The sequence below is a fragment of the Ursus maritimus genome, unplaced genomic scaffold (assembly GCF_017311325.1).
Source record: "Ursus maritimus isolate PB19 unplaced genomic scaffold, ASM1731132v1 scaffold_28, whole genome shotgun sequence".
Taxonomy (NCBI): Eukaryota; Metazoa; Chordata; class Mammalia; order Carnivora; family Ursidae; genus Ursus; species Ursus maritimus.
Window position 1 is genome coordinate 24,565,420 of NW_024425341.1, and position 22,600 is coordinate 24,588,019.

Below are 22,600 nucleotides of genomic sequence, written 5' to 3' on the forward strand. Positions count from 1 at the left end.
TGTGTGTGTGTGTGCATGTGTGCAAGTGTGCTACCCACCTCCGCCTATCTCTATACTGTGATTGCCAACATCTCTGATACATTCCGTTACTTTGGGTGGCAGAACAGATACTGCTTAGACATAACAAATGTGTTATGGAGTTGGGGTGTACCCACCTACTAAGCTCAAAGTTTCTTTAATTTCCATGAGTCCACATGTCGATCCAGGAAGAGGGCAATGTCTTGCATCAACATCAAGCACAACATCGAGCTCCAGAGTTCGGAGATTTCTGGATACAACGTGTGACAAGTTGAACATGTGACATGCTTTTCATTCTGAGGGTGGTCCTTTCTTATGGCCCTTAAGCTGTCTCTTAGCTATTATCCATTTCCTGCTCTCTCTGCTCTTGTCTATGATAAAGATTGTATAAGTGAGGCCCAGGGAACCCCAACAGGTGCTGTGCCTCGCACCCACTGCAAGGAGAAATAAAGACCAGACCTGAGTGCAGGAGGAATGCAGAGGAAAGGATCGGTCAGCTCTGGAGACTAGCCTAGACCAGATACAGGCTTGCTCGGAGACCATGGAATGATCAAACGAGCTCATCATGGATCTTGTCCTTGACCAGGGCCTCCCCTTAATATCTGAGGTTTTCTTTGCTGGTTCATAAACTGGTAAGGAAAAACGGACAAGCCAAAACAGAAAATGTCATTGTGGGACAAATTAGGTACAACTCAATGTTCATCTGGTACGTCTGGTATTAACTGGTAGGACCCACCCTGCATTGCTGAAATCCTTAGCAAATGCTACTAGGAGACTGTCTCCAGATCTTCTTTACTCCCATTGGCTAATTCTGTGCTTCACACTGGACTAATGCAGGTCTCAAAATTGGTCAATTTGTTCTACTTTGTTCTGTTTCCTGGGTTGGAGTGGGTTAAGCTCAAGAAGAAGCAAGTGTAGACAGGGCCATATTCTTAAATTCCTCAAGCAAGGGTCTTACAGCATGGAGCGGAAATCAGACCCTCACTGGGCGGCCACACAAAGGTGAGTGACAGTGAAGTGTTTGTAGGGAGATGGAGCTGGAATATATGAGCTCATGGGAACAAATCTTAACATTTGATTCCAGGGATTTGGACAGTCTTTAGTTTGAACAAGCAACTTATCTTATTTCAAGATTTGTAAGCAACACATTTTTTAGTATTCATGTTAATGCTTTTTAGTCCCACAAATATTTATTGTATTTTCTACAGCATTTTCAGTGGTAGGTGTTTAATAAATAACTTTTTAATTTCCACTATTCTCTTGGCATTTTCTCATTACTTCATGGCATAATGATTTGGGTTCGATAGTGATATTAATTGGATGTTATGCTGATAATGCATAATTCATGCTGCTCTTTTGAAAAGAAAAGTTGAATTTATAAACATGCATTCACTTATTAAAAGGACACTGTACACAAAATCAAATAGAAAATATTTTTTAAATAGAATTACTTGAAATCAAATATTGGTTTGATTTTCTAATTTCTTTCCTTTTGGGCAAAAAAAAAAAACATTTTGTCACCAAATGCTTTTCATAATCAGTTCCTATTTTTAATGTGTGGTTTCTAACATCAGAAGTTACAATATATTACTATTGATACTATAAAATATTTTCATATATTTTTTATCTGGATAGTTTAAATCAACTCATTATAACTTGATGTATTAGTCATTTAATGTTTGAACATTATAGCTGAACCATTGTTTCTACTTTCTTATATATTCCAAGTATGTATGGTCTGCAACTTTGAAGTCAGAATTATGGATTTTAATTACAAGAAGCAGTTGGAACTTGAGGCAGGAAGCCCAGGAGAGAGCCATGGGGTGAAGACAGACTTAGAAATCAAAGCATACACTTCTTCACGAAGAGTATAGTTTTTGTTTGTTTGTTTGTTTGTTTGTTTTATGTTATGTTAGTCACCATACAGAACATCATTAGTTTTTGATGCAGTGTTCCATGATTCATTGTTTGCGTATAACACCCAGTGCTCCATGCAATATGTGCGCTCCTTAATACCCATCACCGGGCTAACCCATTCCCCCACCCACCTCCCCTCTGAAGCCCTCAGTTTGCAAGCATGTGCCATGATAAAAAGATTAGAAGAGAAAATGCCATGTTCTGAGGCAAAAGGAGTATCCCAAGAGGTAAGAGGAAAACCAGGAGTGCTGAACAGAGAAACTCCCTGAAGAGTTCACTCTCAAGAAGTGCAAAGGGAAAAGAATGGTCAGTCTTGGTGCTGTCGGACTGCCGTTAATTGGGACAATCATTAATATAATGATTGAGAAAAGCTTATTATCTCCATGAATAAGAAAGTCCTTTATGACCTCATTGAGAATAAAAAAGAAAACACCACTATGGACTGTTTGGGCAGAAGCCAGAGGGAGTACTTCAGATTGAGACATGGCGGGCGAGGCCGGAAGGCAGGGCTCCAGGCATGTTGGCGATGGAAGCGGTGTGCACAAAACTTCTCGAAGTTCATCCTTGAAGAGGGTGAGAAAGGAGAAAATCAAAAGAGAGGCTCTGTTAGTCAGTTCACCCTGCTGTAACACATAACCCCACCCTCCGTAGCTTATAGACAACAGAAATGTAATTCTTGCAGTCCGGGATGTCGAGAAGTCCAAGATCAAGGTGCCAGCATGGTCTTGTTCTGGTGAGAACTGCCTCTCTGTGTCAGGGAAGGCTACGCGCAATGTCTATCTTTATGCCTCCCATGTAGAAGAATTTGGTAAGAAGGTATAAATGGAATCTAAGAGACAAAAAAAAGGAACAAACAAAACAAAGCAACACAGAAACAGATGCATGGACATGTTACCAGAGAGGGGAAAGATCGGGAGTGGGTGAAGCAGATGAAGGGGATGAAGAGGTACAGGCTTTCAGCCATAAACATGTGTAAATAGGTTCTGGGGGTGTCATGCGCAGCATAGAGAATGCACTCAATAATATTGTAATAACTCGGTGTCGTTTCAGATGGTAACTGGACCCATCACAGTGAGCATTTTGTAACATAAAAATACTGAATCATTATGACACACACCTGAATGGGATGGAATATTGTATCTGAGGTTATATGTACTTCAATAAAAAGAGGAGTTCTGAGAAGCCAGGTACAGGCTTATTTGAAAGTAGCATTTTTGCTGATTCGTTGAGACGTGGATTTGTTGGGCAGGGACAGAATGTGAGGAGTGGGTCGTGGATATTAGTGAGTGATTAATATAATGGATACTGGAATATGTGCTTGACAGAGAAATCAGGAATGTAAGTAAGTACATTCAACACAGATTCCCCAGGAAGCAACTGTGAAAATCTTAGAATTGTAGACAATTTTGGTAGAATTTGAAGATCTTTTCTTTTCTTTCTTTTTTTTCCCCCCAATGGGGACATCATAGGGGTAGTAAGAATGAAGATGATTTCTTATTGGAAAAAGTCTTTAACCCAAGCAAGAGGGACCACTGACCTGAGCCTCAAGGCACAGAACACACAAATATGTCACAGGACCTGGGATCATTCTATATAATCAGAATCATTTCTCGGTTCCATCTGGTGCACGCAGGAACCTGAAACATCCAGTCTCATGACTAACACTATTCAGACCCCAAGAAATGTTTCTCGCCATCATTTTCCTTGTTTGTGAAATGAAAGATGATTGTGTCCAGATGTCATACAGACCCAGGGATTGTGCTGGAACATTGTCAGAGAGGGACACCGGGTTGTGGGAGTGATCTGAGCAACAGGGGCTTTTAAGTCAAAGAAAAGGCAATTTAATTAACGAGGTAAATTGTTCCTTTCGGATAGCATGAATGTAACATATAATTACCTAACAAGAATCATTCCTGACCACCTTGCTGAGCATTTATGATCTTGCTGTATTTTGTATTCCAATATGTGGTTGCAGACACTATCATAAATAGTGTATGTTTTCATTAGTTGCACATAGAGGATGGGCAATATTTCGCAGCACTCAACAGCTCATGTTAGTCTTAACTTTATACGAATATAGGTCCAGAAAGAATATGAATGAAGCGTGATACCAATTCTTTATGTTGGCAACAGGACAATCATTGAACGTTAAAATTAGGAATACTTTCATAAAATTTTTAATAAAATTTAATTAAAAGTTATAGATATATATGCTTATGGAATATATATATCCCATCCTCTGTCTTGGCTAATGCACCATTTTTAAAATTTTTTTTTTATTATATTATGTTAGTCACCATACAGTACATCCCTGGTTTCTGATGTAAAGTTTGATGATTCATTAGTTGCGTATAACACCCAGTGCACCACGCAATACGTGCCCTCCTTACTACCCATCACCAGCCTATCCCCTTCCCCCACCCCTCCCCTCTGAAGCCCTCAGTTTGTTTCTCAGAGTCCATAGTCTCTCATGCTTCATTCCCCCTTTGATTACCCCCCCTTTCTTCATTGTAAGGAAATCCTTATGTAGAGTCCTCCATTTCTATGTAGACTGGATTTTGACTCATTCTAACAAATAGAATATGACTGTGATGGGCTGTCACTTTATGAGATTAGCTTACACAGATTATGCCTTTCATGTTGAGCCCCCTCTCTCAGCTGCATGGCTTAAGGAAGACTTGGGGGGGGGGAGGCACTCCTGGGGAAGTTAGTGGGTCTCCTCAGGGGGTTCCCTGGAGGTCTGCCAGCAACCGCATGGCATGTGTGAGCTTAAAAGCCAGGTCTCCCCTGCATCAGTGGTCAGGCGAGATTGTGGCACAGCCACTACTGTGGCTGCAACCACGGGAGAAACCTAGAGCTGACAGCCAATTATGTCATGCTTAGATTCCTGAACCACACGATCTGTGAAATTTCGTTCGTTTGTTTGGGATAATGCGTTATGCAGTAAAGATAACCGATACCACTAGTAACCTCAAGTTCACAGTCAACGAAGTCGTGTGGATTCCTAGGGGAGGCAGCCATTGGCAGAGGAGAGGGCAAGCAGAGAGCTGGTTGGGTTTGGCTGGCCACTGTGAGGAAGAGCAGGCAGGGAAGCCACGATAGCTGTGACAGCGAAGGGTGGATAAGGTCAGAAAGGGAATGGCAGAAGAGGTACGAAGAGACCTGCCATTATACGAGATTGGCTTTTCCTGTATATACCTTGGAAAACAAATAGAAGAAATCAATAATATCTGCATTAAATCTTGACATGAGCACTCTGGCCATGTGGTCAGTTTCAATGTGATTACTTCCTGATCAATTAAAATTATAGAGTTGAGATTTACTGAATTGAGAAAGACTGAGAAGGGGTCAGTGGGTGTAAATGGGACATCTGGATAAGACCATGCAAATTTTGAGATGCCTATTAGACATCCGAGAGGCTTGTCTCACAGGCACTGGGTTTTTGAGTTTGGTTTTCAGGGAACAGCTGGGTTAGAGTTATACGCCCGTGTTTCCTCAGCATATCAATGGCATTTAAAACCCCAAGTGTGGATGAGACCACTTTTGGAAGGAGTAGGAATACATATAAGTGGAGATACAAACAATGAGCCCGAAGAAGAGGAACATAAGGAAAATTAACAAAAGATACTTGGGTGGAACAACCAGATAAGGTAGAAAGAAAACTATATGATTGTATGAATCTGGGATGCAAACGAAGAAGGGGTTTCAAGTAGGCGGGCACAGTGAACTAGACCAAACCCCTCTGAGTTGTCTTTTGTTTTTTTTTTTGGTTTTTTTTTTTAGGGCAAAGGGGAAAAGGAGAGAGAGACTCTTAAGCAGGCTCCACACCCAGCATGGAACCCGACGCGAGGCTTGATCTTATGATGCTGAAATCATGACATGAGCCGAAATCAAGAGTCAAGAGTCAGATGCTTAACCAACTCAGTCACCCAGGTGCCCCGGCTCTGAGTTGTCTATTAAGATAAGGCTTGAATGTTGGTTTTTGGATTTAGCAATTGGTCATTGGTAACCCTGCCAAGAATCGTTTTAGGGAAATACTAGGAGCAACTAAGTTGTGATCATAAAGGCCACATTTATGTTCCTAATCAACGTATGGCATTTACCACCAGCCTTTTGGACTTCTACAAACTAACTCCAGGTTAATTTGGGGGTCCACAGACTATAACTGTCTGTTAGAGTTTTTTTGAACTTTGACTATTTGACACCAGCTACCACCCTTTTCTGGGTGTGGTGGATTGCATCCCCAGGTGACCAATGCTCTTATCCTGGGGGTGCCCTCTCAATGCAGCCCCTGGCTGATGCCGAGTTCCCTGTTTCTTCCACGACATCACAATGCACTCTGATGTTGACTACAAAGTAGTTCTGGGGTCCAGAGTCTTGCAATGATTCTATTAGTGGTTTTGGTTTATTTCTTGGCTCCGCCATTTTTAGGACTTCCAACTCATCACTGGCAAGTAGACTTGATTCCAGCCATGACCCACCTCTTTGCTGTCATCCCATACTTTCTCAGCCAAACAAACAAATGAAAACAAAAGAAGTCTGCTTTCTTCTCTGTTATAAAACAGTGACCTCTTGTAAACGATGCTATAAAACAATGGACAATGAATGCATAAGGTGCTTGAAGGAAAGCTTGAGGTTTTATCTACGCTGCTATCATTCAGGGTGGAGGAGAATGCCTTGTTGAATAATTATGCAATTGGCAAGTCATGTTTTACTTCATTGTATAACCGTACCTGGAGAAAACCCAAAGAAAGATCCAGGAACAAATGTGATGCTACCGTATTACCAGTCACTTGTCACCTCCCCTACAGAGGAAAAGAAAATAAATAAATAAATAAAATAAATAAATAAATAAATAAAATAAATAAAAATGGAAAGAAAGAAACAGAGTAGAAAGTTGAATTCACACTAACGTCCTTCCTAATGAGTGCCAATGATGACTCGGAGTCTGGCGAACAGAGACCTGAACGAGTCATAGACCCGTACCGGATTCCAGGCTGAAGTTATTTACAGACGCAAAAGTCCTTAAAGAAAGGGGGAGGCCCAGCCGTTTTGAGAAAGAATCCTAATGCTGTGACCACAAGTATATATTGTAAAAGTTCTTCCTAACATGCCTGTGGGAACTTTAAACATCTAGCAGGATGGCTGTGTATCAGGAAATGAAGAGTATCTCATGGGAACTGCAAGGCAGAAACCTACAGTAGATACACAAAAGGTGAAGGAAGACAGCCACTTCGTAGCGACAATTCCAGAAGTGGTATTTTTATTGGGTCGCAGGAACACTGCCCTGGTCCCTGATATGCAGCTATTGATCTCGGAATTGATTTTTCCATTCTGCTTATTAACAAAGGACTTCCAGAAGCATTTGCTTCCATCTGGCATGGCCCAGCAGTATGACTTCACTGTCCCAGTTCAGGGCTAACTCCACTCTCCAGTCTACAGAGTTATTGACCAACCTGCTATTCCAAAAAGCATCACACTAGCCACCTACAAGTAACACAATATATATATATTGCATTTGGTCAAGGATATGTTGTCCTGCCCCATTGACTGATTAACTCATGAGTCAGACTGTTGGGGAGAAGCGCTGAGCATAGACACACAAAACAGCAGCTCCAGGCTTCTGTGAAAGCTCTTGTCTGTTGCAAGTGACCATGCTTTAGAGAGCCTGGGGCAAGTCCCAATAGTAGAGTCACAGCATAACAGCTAGTGTTTAGAAGCAGAGCTGGGACCTCTTATGCAAAAATCTACTATCTTCTAGGAAAATATTTCTTCCATCCTCCCCAGGCCCTGGTAAATCACCCAGGATAACAAGTTACACTGTCAAACAACCCAAGACACCCATCATAAACTGGGAGCTCTTTGAGCTACCAAGCCATAAATTTATGTATGCCCAGTGGTACCCAATCCTTAAGTCGGAGGGATACATGTGCAGTCAGGATCAGGCTGTCCCTAAAGACACAGGAAAGCACAAAGAGTGGCTCAGATCAATCTTACTCCAAGTGGTTGGTGGATAGAGGTCCTCAGTCCAGCTATTGCTCTGTGAACCACCTGTTACTGGTGTAACCACGTACAGGAGCGGAAAGAGCGTGCACCAGAATGCAAATCAACTACATCAGTGTGCATACTTTCAGGTCAGCTAACTTTTTGTTGGTTTGTTTGTTTGGTGGCAAGTCCTTCTCAATAGAGGACACAGTGCTGTGATTTGTGTTCTGTCATAAGCTCTTATCTTGTGGACGAGTGGGTCTTGGAGCAACATTCATTTGGAGCCTAGTAGCACCTGCTTCTGCTATACTGACACCTCTCAATGCTCACTTATGGCTTCTTGAAAAAAAAATAAGACCATTTTACTGAAAACAAACAAACAAAAAAAGAAGACATACTTGGTTTACTTCTAAGTCCACTTGCTATCTTAGGACCAAAGAAAGTTGCTCCCAAAATACAAAAAGGAAGGAAACGCTCCTCGGTGGATAGTGCCTGTTGTTGCTAACTCATGGAAAAGAAGTCACTATTTGGCTGCATTGCAGAAATTGAAAAGTATGGAGATGAAAATAGGTTTGGTCCAATGCTTTAGGCGGAGAGGTTGATGTGTGAGCATGAAAGTGTGGGGACCATTGTTCCCATGTACACAGATGATCATCGAATGGGTCCAACGACTGAGGACACACTTAATAATCACAGGCACATCCTGTGTGTGTCTGTTAACCTCTTTCCCTGTCCAGAGCTGTCCTAGCTCCATAGGCCCCTGAATGCAAGGGACCTGGTGTCAGGGATAGAGTACAAATGGCTCACCAACCCACCTTCCCGTCACCACGGTCAACTTGGGAGCTGTCATCGCTGTGTCCACCCTGTTCCAGGGCAGCATGACACTGTCCCCAATGCACAACCTCTCTGATTTAGTTACACTTCCTTATTTGGGGTTATACACACACTTAGATCACGTTTTCTGATCTCCATTTCCTAGAAGCGTCAGTTATCCATCTGTTGGGTTCCCTTCATTGGTTTTCCTTGTTATTCTGACAATCTCGTCCCCTCCACTCCTTCTTTTATATTCTCTTCCACTCACATTTCTTAAGCATGGATCTCTGGGCTCCAGCTCTTGTCTTCTCAGCCACACCACTTCTTCAGGAGAACTCTACTTTCTGGGGTGTGTATTCCACAGTGTTCTCCTTTACCCCAAAGTCAGCCATTCCTTATGGTTTGTGGATTTTACTTTTCTCTTTTCTAGATATTTTAAAGAGGTAGCTTTATTTTCTATCTCTCTGTTTTCATGGTGTCTATTTCATCTTTATGAAGAAAAATGCAATAGCATTTACCTTGGCATTTTTACTTTAGAGACTTTCCAAATCTGTTTCCATTTAGTATATAAAATATTTCCATAGTATGGGAAGATATTTAAGGATCGGCCAGGTGAAAAGCATTAAGTGTATCTATCTATCATATCATATATATGTATATATGTTTCATGATAGAAAAATGTGTGAATTCTATCTTAGTAACCGCTTAGAATAGAAAGGACTTGAAGATTTTAATTAACTCTTATTAACCATGTTGTCTTGCTTCCAAAAAAATTAAGGTGATCTTAGGATGCACATAGGGAGCTATAGGAGCCTAAAAGAGAGAAAAATGCAAGCTTTGTCCTGAGATCAATTATATATATATATAGATTATATATAGATTAATAGACTTGTTTCTGAAGTCCTCATCAAAATAGAAAATACATATTATATATAGATTAATAGACTTGTTTCTGAAGCCCTCATCAAAATAGAAAATACATAAAAAACAAAGGAATGAAGAAACAATTTTTACCCTGGAAATAGAACATTAAGATAGGGACACAACTTTCGGGGCACCTGGGTGGCTCAGTCAGTTAAGTGTCTGCCTTCGGCTCAGGTCATGATCCCAGAGCCCTGGGATCAAGCCCCACTTCAGGCTCCCTACTCAGCTGGAGAGTCTTCTTCCCCCTCTCCTTCTGCCCCTCCCCCTGCTCATGCTCTCTCTCCCTCTCTCAAATAAATAAATAAAATCTTAACAAAAAAAAAGATAGGGACACAATTTTCATCTTTACACATGTGTATAAAATAAAAACGGAATGATACTCCTGAGTCTATTTCCAAATGAAAAAACAGCCCCCAAAGCAAGGTGTTGTAAGTTACTGGAAGGTATAGTTTATTTCGGCATAAGCAAACATTTCTTAAGCACTTAAGCTATTGAGAAAAGAAATTGTGGGGTTTTAAGGTAGAATATATTCTGATACCTGAAGGATAAACAGGGATGCTCCATTTTCATAGATGCTGAAGGAGGAAGATAAAAACAAAACCCAGAAGACGTATTCACAGGGGACCCGGGTTTTCTGAGCAACCTTGATTTCCTCCTCAACATTTGACTTACATAACTTAAAGGCATATAAGTAGAAACACCTAAAAACAAGAAAATGTGAGGGATTTTATACATTTAGCTCATCTTAACTGCACCATTACTTGCAGTAGACAGATGCCCGGTACTGAGTACCGTCTGTGAATGGGACATTCTGCTGGACACCGTACATTCAGACTCTCTCCAGTTCTTATAACCATCTTGTAGGTTAGGCTTCATAACCTTCATTTAGTAAGTGGGAACATCAAACATTAGAAAAACAAGTCAACCGATATAAGACATCCAGTAGGTGGTGGCGATATGATTTGACCCAGGGTTTCCTGACTCCAAACCCACGCTGTTTTCATCTCTGCCTGTCAATACTGTGATGGCTGAGACTTTGTTTCATAAACACTAAAGTCATTCACAACTGATAACAAAACATGTCGCACAATACAGTAATTTATTAAGTGTTTTAGTACGAATGTCCCACTACTGGAGGCAGGTCTGGGTAAAATACCTGGGTGATCTGACTAAAGACAACAAAAGTCAGATTATTTTTACAGAGATACTTATTCTGGACTCAGAAATTAGAGGAGTTTTGCTTCTTTTTTTAGTGCACAATAGTAGAGCCTAACAAAGAATTGTTTCTTCTTCATAGTTACCTGTCAGGATGTTAGGAAAGACATGGCTTAGTAAATAGGTAAGCCTCTTTCGTCGAACGATTTGATTTAGCTTTTTAGAGCTATGATTTTAAAACCCTATATGTCAGATTTTGAAAATTCGTATCAGATTAATTTAGCAAAACTTAAGGTCAATGATTTTGCTTTCTCACGTAAATGCCAGGGTATATTTAAAACTCTTTTTTCTGGGGGGCGTTTGGAGGGCGCAGTCGTTAAGCGTCTGCCTTTGGCTCAGGGCGTGATGTTGGAGGGCGCAGTCGTTAAGCGTCTGCCTTTGGCTCAGGGCGTGATCCCGGAGTCCTGGGATCGAGCCCCACATCAGGCTCCTCTGTTGGGAGCCTGCTTCTTCCTCTCCCACTCCCCCTGCTTGTGTTCCCTCTCTCGCTGGCTGTCTCTCTCTGTCAAATAAATAAATAAAATCTTTAAAAAAAAAAAAAAAAAACTCTTTTCTCTGGAATATGGCTCTTGTAATCAGCAGACGTCATTTCTAATTCCAGAAGGACCCACTATCCATATTACTTTGGGAAAATTTTCATGTCTCTGAAGCTCAGTTTTTTTCACAAAATGTAATTCTGTGAGTCACGTGAGGATAAAATATAATTAAATATCTAGGAAATACTCATTCTATTGCTTGATGTTCGGTGGATTTTTCTAAGTTTGTATTGATCATGATTCATGATTTGTGCCCCTCCAATCAACCCCAACAGTTACGGGCTTCAAACAGTACTCATTTTATTTGCTCTCGATTGTGTAGGGCGAATGTTCTGCTGAATGTTGTGCTAGGGTCCCTTATGTGACTGAATGGTCAGTACGCAGCCCCGGGACTGGGCCACAGCCTCACTCACCCGCCTGCTTCACAGTGCTGGCTCTGGCCATGTCCTGCATTTCCTGCCAGTTAGCGTGGGCTTCCCCATGGGATGGGCCATGGCTCCGAGCAGCTAGTGAGGCCACGTCTAACGTGCAGGCGCTCCAACCCCTCATTTGCATGGACCAAATCAAGTCCTATGGCCCAGTGTGGAGTCTTTGTGGAAGGGAACCACACAAGGACAAGATTCCAGAGAGCTGTGGCTCACCAGTCATCGCAGAAACAACCACTAGTGTTCTTGACTTTTCCCAGGTACAATCTCACACTCACTGAAGAATATGGTTCTGACCTACAATGTCTTTGAACCCTAGAAACAAATGCCTGTCAAGAGTTGAGTCTCTCATCTTTGTAGCTCCCAGGATTCTCATAAAGTTTGAAGTTAGTAACAGGTGTACTGTATTTTAGCGACATCTGGCATAGAGTAATTGTGCAATGGAAGGTAGTACCAGCCCCCCGCCTTCTTTCTAATGGACTTTGAATTTGTATTTTTATACTATAACTGTACCTCTTTCATAATTTCTCTAATATCAGATTCAGATTTTTTTCTAAAATCCGTACAACCTCTTTCCCCAACTAGATGTTAAAAATTCTAATTCTGGGGACACCTGGGTGGCTCAGTTTGATAAGCTTCCTACTCTTGATTTTAGTTCAGGTAATGATGTCAGGGTCGTGGGATCAAGCCCCGCATCCAGCTCTGCACTGAACATGGAGCCTGCTTGGGATTCTCTCACTCCTTCTTCTTCTGCCCCTCCCCACTCCACTCGCGCTCTCTCTCTTCCTCTAAAATAAATAAATAACCAAATAAAATAAAATACAGATACTCATCTGATTTTAGAAAAAAAAAATCTAATTCTGAAAGACCAGGGCAAATGACATGGCAGAATAGTGAAAAGAACATAAAATTTGTCAAGCATCCTGGTATAAACTTATTTATATAAATTAATTTATTAATGTAAATCTACATCTATTATATACAATTTTATTACATGTAAATTATAAAATGTATAAATAATATTTATATAAATTTATATGTTTATGATACTAATGTATTTAGTTTTATATAAATTTATTTACATACATTTGTATTTATGTATATAAATTTATCCAACATTTATTAAATACGCATTTCCTTGGACAATACGGCATCAGTGAATCTTAGTTTTCCTCTACTTAACTTGGAGCAAGAGTATTGCCCCATCCAGTGGGTTATCATAAGATTCAAATGAGAGAGGGTATGAGAAAGCATTTTATAAACAATAAATTATTATGAAAATTTACATCTTCATCATATAACAGTTTATTTGCTCTTCCCCCAAGAAGCTTCCCTTGAACATCCCCACTGAGCTAAAGACCCAGTTCATCGATCCCAACAACGCAATACTCATGCATGTTGTCAGGGTATTTGTGGCATTATGTTGAAATTATACATGTAGGTCTATCTCTTCTGTTAAAATATAACCTCCTCCAGGCCAGAAACTCATGTGTGTATCTTTATTTTTGTATCTGAAAATATACAGAAAATATACGGTGATAAGTACATACTAGGTGTTCAGAAATTGTTGTCAGAATAAGTTAGTGTTACAGAAACTCATTCGAATGGTCCTAGATGGACCAAATCCCACCATCTAAAATTTGGTTCTTTGACAAAATAAACCTATAGTGAGGTCAACAGGATCTTAGTCGCGGCTGTAGGATTTAGGATAGACAGTGTAAATAACTCAAAGCCCATGCCTTTGAGGGGTCTACAATTCAGTCAGTGATGTAGACACATTCACTAATAAAAAAATGTATGTTGAGATTAATATTATAAAAATTATGATAGGGCTGTCAAGGTGGCTCAGTTGTTTGAGTGTCTGAGTCTTGGTTTTGGATCAAGTCATGATCTCAAGGACCTGGGATCAAGCCCCACATCAGGCTCTGTGCTCTACAGGGAGTTGGCTTGGGATTCTCTCTCCCTCTGCCCCTCCCCCTCCTCACCCGTGTGTGTGTGTGTGTGTGTGTGTGTGTGTGTGCACGCATGCTCTCTCTCTCTCAAATAAATATATCTTTTAAAGAAATTATGATAAATATGTATATTATTTACTGGTTTGGTTGAGTCTTAGGCACTTAATATATAAAAGCTCACTATTCTGTGATGTAAAGAATGTTATTTAAATTTTATAGATGCATTCATCTGTTCATCCATCCATCAATGAGTAATTATGAATTGCTAAACTTTGTGATAAATACTGTGCAATGTTTTGAGAAATTAGCAGTGAAAAAGAAATATAAAGTCTCTTACAGATTTTAGCATGGCAAGAAAGAATGATTTTAATAAGAAACACCACTAAAGAGAATTGTAGGGGGTTTATTGAAAGCCACCAATGTAACAGTGCTCTGAGATAGATAACATTACTATCTTTGCTTACAAGACATGAAAGTGAGGGACAGAATATTTCAGTAATTTGCCCCCGGGCACAAAGCAGAGCCAGGCAGGATTCTGATCTATGTAGTGTGTTTCCTAACCATGATTTACCAGAAGTCTTATAACAAAAAAATTTATGGTAATTGTGTGAATGTAGAAAAATAGGCATCTCTCTCTCGAATAAGAAAAAGAAGGAAGAGGAAAAGCAAGAAATTAGCGTAGGGAATTTACTACATGATGCGTCTGGTTATTGGCCCAGTGGTTGTCCCCAGGCTGCTCACTCATCGTTCCTCGGGGTGCCTGTCCTGACCTTAGCCTCTTAGCACGTCCCATACTTCAGGGGAGAGGGTGCTGGCTCTTTCATTTTGTGTCGGTGAGAATCCTGATTGCATCGACTACAGTACCTGGAGCATAGCAAATATACAATAAATCTGGAACTTAGGTGCAGCCAGACTTTGACCTTTCTGCGATGTTGTCAAAGAGAGTTATTTTGTCTGGGGCTTCCTCTGATTTTATATACAATTGGCAAATTTCAAAAGCAGCGCTAGTAAGTTCACAATAGCATGCATTCACACGGCATTAGGCTATCAGAGACATCAAGGAATTCACAGCAGTGCTGTTCACACCACGTTCTGCAAACTCTCTGGTTCCAGGAGAAGCTCCTCAGTGTCTCCAAAGGGGTGAGGATGGGAAAAGGAGTGGATGCTGGAAGCTGGGTGTGCATTCCAGAGGCAGTGGAGAGACCAGGGGCACCAACCACAGCTGCTCTGATACATCTGTGGTTTATTAAAATGGAGTTAGCTACCTAAAGAAAAAAGAAAACATTGTTCCAAACTAGTCAGCTGGCTCCCAGAGTTAACTAATTCAGTTGTCTGGAGCCTATTAGTTATTCCTTGTGAGACCCTTCTGCAGCCTGCCCCCTGCTCCGAGAGCGGGCTGCTTTTCGGTTCATCGAGAACACGTCCCCGCAGACCCACGCGTACACAGGAAACACAGAGGCAGCAAACTGATGAATGAGACTATACTTATTTCTAAATGTGAAAAAAGACAGCATTGTATGAGAGCAGGTCTATACCATGTGCCAAGGAACTGGATTGCTGTACTCTTGCCTCTCTCTTTCCCATCCATCATTACTTAAAAATAAAATAAAAATTCAGTCGTCTAATTGGAAAGTTTCTGATGAATTGCTGAAATCCACACCCTCGCTGGGACACGTTTAACCTTTCTGGTGACTTAATGATGAATGGCACAGGCGTGAGTTTTATTGGGGAAAGTACAATCATTATTCTCTTTAAGTTAATTACTCAGAAATAAGTGGTCTACTAGGTGGTTAGAGGAAAGAGGAAGTACTGTTTTAAGTTGTGCATCCAATTTATGAAAAAAGAGAAAGCGCAGCTCATGAACTCCTTGTATTTCTAAGTAATAAATACAATTTTTCAAATGCAAGATTAAAAGTAAAACAGTTCACAAATTCAATTTGCAATTGATGCAAAAAAGGAATGGCCTCATTAATTATAACATCCGTTTTATCTTCTTCCCTTTTTTTTTTCTTTTGATTTCCGGTGGGAAGGAAATTGAAGGAAAAAGTCAGCTAGAATCATAAAGGCAGAAACATTAAGATAAAAGAGGGCCATTTTTTAAAAAGTAACATATATAAATTGCTAATGTTACATTCTCATGCTCACCTCACAACCTCATGAATAATCATTAATGAATAGAAATGCCTCAACGCAAGGAAGGTTGGAAAGTATGAATAAATGCTAACACTGATTTTTATCCCTTCATTCTGTAGATAGAAAACTGATTTTAAATCTTACATGGATTCATTATCCTCATTATCAAAAAATATGTAATGTGTAATATTATTCTAAAATTGTTATTATTTTGAACAAAATATACTGAGACAATTAATTAAAATTTTGAGGATACATACTGATAAATTCAACGTACACTGGCACCAGAGTTTAAAACGCGTGCATAGGGGCGCCTGGGTAGCGCAGTCGTTAAAGCGTCTGCCTTCGGCTCAGGGCGTGATCCCGGCATTCCGGGATCGAGTCCCACATCAGGCTCCTCCGCTATGAGCCTGCTTCTTCCTCTCCCACTCCCCCTGCTGTGTTCCCTCTCTCGCTGGCTGTCTCTCTGTCACATAAATAAATAAAATCTTTAAAAAAAAAAAATAAATAAAATGCGTGCGTAGGCTTTTCAATTGCCCTTGGATTCACTGTATAAAGGAATAATTTTAATTTTTGTCTCTGTTGATCCAGAGCTGGAAAGAGACAAAAAGGGAATAGTTGTCTACGGAAAACCTAATTTTGAGAACTTAAATTACATTTTGCTTATTTTCTAAGGGCACATTTGTAGGAAACACATACCTACTTTTGTTTTAAATCTAACAATGTGATTAAGTACATTTTAAGTCTCTACACAAAGTACAAATATTCACCATGTCCTTTATGGAGGAAAGCTTTTATATTTCATTTTAGGAAGACTTTGTATGAGCTTCAGTTGAGTAACCAATACTGGTCTTTCCTTTCCTTTTGCCGTTTTTCATTGTTAAGTAATTGCTGTCCTAATATCCAGCGCATACACACAGTTTACGGTTCAGGAGTTTTCAGTATAGCTACCACACTGTGCAGCCATCACCACTGTCCAGACCCGGAACTTTCCCCCCAGCACAAAAAGTGACCCCACACCCAGTAGGTGTTAGTTATTCTGTTACCCCCTCTCTCCACTCTTGGCAACCAGTCATCTACTTTTCGTCTCTATCGGCTGGTCCTTTCTGGACATTTCATATAAATGGAATCATGCAACAGGTGACGTTTCTTGTCTGTTTTTTTCCACGCAGCCTAATGTTTCCGAGGTTCCTCCATGTTGTCACAGGTGTCTGGGTTCTATTGCCTGTTATGGCTGAATACTGTGCCATTGTACGGAAATACCAGATTTTGTTTATCCATTTATCCGTTGCTAGGCATTTGAATTTTTCCCTGCTCTCTGGCTGTTATGAATCAAGCTTCTGTGAATGTGCAGGTACAAGGTTTTGTGTGAGCATATGTTTTCAATTCTCTTGGATACGTAGCTGGGACTGGAGTTGCTAGGTCATGTGGTAAACCTGTGTTTCACGCTGTGAGGAGCGGCCAAACTGTTGTCAACGGTGGCTGAACCGCGTTCCATCCCCACCAGCTGCGCATGGGGGTAAAAGTTCTCTACAACCTTACCAACACTTGTTATTTTGTTATTTATTACCTGTCTTTTTTATTATAGCCGTCCTGGTGCATGTGAAGTGATATCTTATTGTGATATTTTAAAAAGATTTATTTGTTTATTTTAGAGAGAGAGCACATGTGAGCAGGGGATGAGGGGCAGAGGGAAAAGGACAGAGAGAATCCTCAAACAGACTCTCCGCTGAGACAACAGCCTGATGTGGGGCTTGATCCCAGGACCCTGAGATCATGACCCAAGCCAAAATTAAGAGTTGGTTGCTTAACTGACTGAGCCAACTGAGCCCCCCTTTAAAAAATTTTTAATTTTGTTTTCTTATCGTGATTTTGATTTCCATTCCCTAATGACTAATGATGTTGAGTATGATTTCGTGTGCATATTGAATACTTTTATAACTTCTTTGGAAAAAATGGCTATTAAAATAATTTGTCTATTCTAAAAATTTTTTGTCTTTTTAATGTTGACTTGTAAGTGCTCCTAATACCTTCTGAATTTTAGGTGCTTATGAGATATGTGGGTTGCCAATATTTTGACCTACCTCAAGCTTCTACCCCTCATAAGAGCCACCAGATGCTGGTTGCTGGACAGAAAGGACACAAGAGCACAGACATGATTTTTTGCCAAATATTTAAAATACAATCCAACATTTAATTAGGATTATACTAATTAATAGCTTTTTTTTTTTTTTACACCATTTTCATTCCTGGGAATGAACCGATATTCTCTGGACAAAACATACTATTCCTTCAGCCATCTTAAGGAAAAATGAATAGAACAACTGATTAGTACAAATAAAACAGAAGCAAATATTATCCTCCAAGTTCAGAAACTACAATCACTGCCTTAGTGAGATATGTGATAAAAAGTGATTTTAGCTTCAGCAATAGTCTCAAAGAAAAATACCCACCTCAACATACTTGAGGTCCCTACTGTCAATAAAAGAAAGATCTAAATGGCTTGGAATTAATATTATTAGAGATTATTTCTATGTGTACCTCTATGTCTATATGTGTGTGTCTTTGTGTATATATGTGTAAGCATGTATATGTTTATGTGTATATGTGTGTATGTATAAATGGGTGTGTGTCACATATGTGTTTGCATGTATATGTGTATACAATTTCAAGTAAAGCCAATCACTACCTGTTATAATTTTAATAGTCAGGAAAATTTTCATGTATTTAGTTCTTGTTAAAATATAAAAAAATTGTCACTATGGGGGACAAATAAATAACATGGGTGTTTTTGCATGACAACAAATATGTGAACAAAACTTCCCTTAGTTTTTGGTTGGTATGTTGTTTTCTATCTAAGCCAGCAAATAAATATTTATAACAAGGAAGAGGATTAAAAATTCATTGCCCATGGAGAAAAAAAAAAAAAAAAGAAAGAAAGAAACAAAACAAAACAACCCTGAAAGTATGAAGTCATTCAGTTATTAGAAGTCATCCCAAATGGGGCGCCTGGGTGGCTCAGTCGTTAAGCGTCTGCCTTCGGCTCAGGGCGTGATCCCGGAGTTCTGGGATCGAGCCCCACATTAGGCTCCTCCGCTGGGAGCCTGCTTCTTCCTCTCCCACTCCCCCTGCTTGTGTTCCCTCTTTCGCTGGCTGTCTCTATCTCTGTCAAATAAATAAATAAAATCTTTAAAAAAAAAAAAAAGTCATCCCAAATAACTTCCCACCAAAGAAGTCATACCTTTAGGGGCACCTGGGTGACTCAGGCGACTAAGTGTCTGCCTTGGGCTTGGATCAGGATCCCAGGGTCCTGGGAAGTGCCAAGATTCAGTCTCCCTGCTCAGCGAGGAGCCTGCTTCTCCCTCTCCCTTTGCCCCTCCTCACCCCCCCCACTTGCTTGTGTGCATGCTCTCGCTCTCTCTCTCACTCTCTCTCAAATAAATAAATAAAATATTTAAAAAAAAGAAGGCATATCTCTGCTTTAGCCTAAGGTCAGAACCTATAAAAACTAACACAAATTTACACTCATTTACACCGCTATTAACTTAGAGCCACATTTATAAATGATAACTTGATATGTTCTGAACTGTCCAGATTAGTAGAGAATGTAGAAGTTCCTTAAGAATAGGAATAATAGATCAGTTATCGCCTCATACTCCCATTTTTTTAGTACGTGGAAGAAAAGCAATGTACAGTAATTCAACTTACGTTAACAGATTTGCCTCCTAGGACTTTAAAAACTTGTTTTTGTAGGAAACGGAAGTAATACAAATACAATAATTTCCAAAACAATATGTAGTTTATAAAGGCTAGTAAGTATTTAGAATAGAAGTAACTCCATGAGAACCGGAATAATCATAAAAGTCTCTCTGGAAAGAGTACAACTGAATGTGCAGTTTGAGGAATATAATTTCAGAAGATCACGAGATTCTACCTGAGGAAAAAACATGAGTGGAAAAAGGGGCAAGGATTAACATGTGCTACTGGACAAGAAAGACATTAACACTTATCTAAAGAAAATCTTCTGGAAAGAAGCTGGATGCAAAATTATATACATAAGATTGGAAAGAATGTGGGAGATGAACTCCCAGGAGTGGAATCCTTACCTTGGATTGTGATTGAACAGTAAGGTTCTGAAAGAAATTCGTCGGGGCAGTGAAATAATGAACACGGTTTGAAGAAAATGAATTTGGAGTGGTCATCAAGGCTGAATTAACATGCCACAATCATAAATGTTATTCCCCTAATTTTCAATAACTAAAGTTTTAGAAAGAGTTTTGAGAATAAAAAATGGGAGGTCAAATTAACACTTAAAATTTTAAAGAGAAAATCATAAGACATATTGTGATTGTGTCCAAATGTATGGATTGAGATGTGACAAAAATTTTGGATCTGGATCTGCTGAGAGTATGTGTGGGTGTCGCTGGATATGGGTTGAGAATTATCAAGAAGTAGAATCATCAGGATTATCAAGTCTAGAGAGGAATCATGAGAAGGTTGAGTCCTTTGGGAAAAGTAATATACAGTGAATCAGAGAGGGGTATTGGAGAGTGTCTGCAGTTAAGAAGTTGGAGATAAAAGAGAAGTCATTTAATGGAAGTGAAAAAAAATTGAGGTAAGACAAAGATTATTGATAGTGTAGGATCCAGGGCCCCGAGGTAGAGGCATTTCCAAAGAGGAAGCCAGGTCAGTAAGGTTAGTTTTAACTGAAAATGAAGGCAGCTGGGGGAGATACAAGCTGAACACATGTAAAAATATCTCAATAAAGGGGTTAAGCACTACTTTCGGGAGTCCAGTTTTCAACATAACTGTGCTAAAATGAATGGTTGGTTAGGCAGAAAAAGAAAAAGTAAAGAAAACTCCCCAAAACCACACAATGAAGATCATAGGCAGACCCTGGAAGGGTAGGTGGATATGGAGGCCATGACTTCCATCTGATGAGGGAACAGAAGGCAAGCTGAAGACAAAGCATAAGCTGACACCCTGCAACCTTCCCCATCCCCCACTCCTGGGTAGGACTCCTGTGATATTCTTCCAGAAAGCTCCCAACTATCTTCATGTTAATACCTTGCTAGAGGGGAAAACAACCTTAACTTGACAAAGGCAAGGCCTCGGGGTTTCCTGTAAGTCTTCTTTAACATATGAAAGTCCTTTCTCAACCACCCTTTTTCCTTACCTCCCCCAACCCCATAGTATATAATCAGCCACCCCTCACAACCCTGGGGCAGCAGCTCTTTCTGCCCACGGGTCCTGTCCACGTGCTTTCATAAACCACCATTTTGCACCAAAGACGCCTCAAGAATTCTTTCTTGGTTGTCAGCTCTGGACTCCACCCCACCGACTCTCACCTATATTCCAAAACCAAGTATTTTTCATTGAAGCTTGGTTTTGTGCCTTATGACATTTTGGGCCGTAACAAGGTACAGAAATTAGAATCAAGATACCAAAATAAAACCAGGGCCATCGAAGAACTGTGCATTCCATGAAAGAACATTCTAGAGCAAGTCCACTCACCTACAAGAAATAACAAGAGAGCATTCTTTTTTGAGCCATGCTTTGAATTGCACAATATCATTCCATACTACATCATCACGGCCCTGTTTTCCAATGTGACTGGACGCACATGCCCTGGGTGGTTTGGAAGCTCCCAGGCCATCCTAACTTCAAGGCTTCCAGGTTGGTAGCATCCTTGGACACCCAGCAGAGGCAAAAGCAAGTGCTCCCGGGATAAGCAACATGCTCCAGCCTGGCCTTGCAGGACGGTCACAATGCACATTTATAAAATACACGAAGAGACAAGGTCCAGGTGTGAAAGCAAGCAGGAAATCAGAAAGGCCCTCTCATATTGCATTCTATATAATTATTTAAAATATTGAAAGAACTATAAAAGGGATGTCATAACATAAAGAAGGAGATAAGATAAATAGAAACTAAAAACATTTTACTCAAATAAATATAAATGCCGGTGGAATTCCTGAAGTTAAAACTCTCGGTGGACAGCCTGCTGATATAAGTAGAGAGCATACTATGTAAGTAGGGAGCATACTTTGTTTCCTCTAAGAAGTCATTAATTTTCTCTCTAGCAAGAAAGTGGGGAACAGACAACTGTGTTAATATGGAAAAGAGAGTAACCTTGGAGCTAAAAATAATTAGCCTCACATTTCCTAATGACAATCACCTATTCAGAAAATTTAAAAATGAGTTGAACTAAGACTATTATACTATTTAAGAAAGAAAAAAAAAAGGAATGACTCGTAGGTAGGTTTTAATATTGATAGATGAAGAGAAAAAAATGTATTTTGAAGAAATAATCATCATTAAGGCTGACAGTAATTACATCTGTTTTCTCCGATAAAGGCTGTAAACTGCGTTGTTACTATTCCTAAGGCTTTGTCACATTTTTCAATGCCAAAACTAAATCCTTTTGTTAGAATATTTATTATTTTTCATAGAAGTAAATATTGCCCTTGTGGGATCCATCCCCATATGCAGCCAGCTCTAAGTAATGGTGCTCATTCAATGAAAAAGCCCTAGACTAATTTCAAGTTCATGATCACTTTCCAACACGTTAGAGAGCTGAAATCAAAGTCATCAACCAGCTCAAAATTTCAGGAGAGACTGTGTCCACAGGGAGAAAGGAGATTCAGAGATACGCTTGTCTGGGACAGAATTAGCCACACAC

The 22,600-nt window shown here is 40.0% G+C and overlaps 1 pseudogene; it reads left to right on the forward strand.

Annotated features, from left to right (window-relative positions):
* The first annotated feature begins 2,418 nt into the window (after positions 1-2,418).
* LOC103679364 overlaps positions 2,419-22,600 on the forward strand; it is a 73,879-nt pseudogene continuing 53,697 nt past the window's right edge.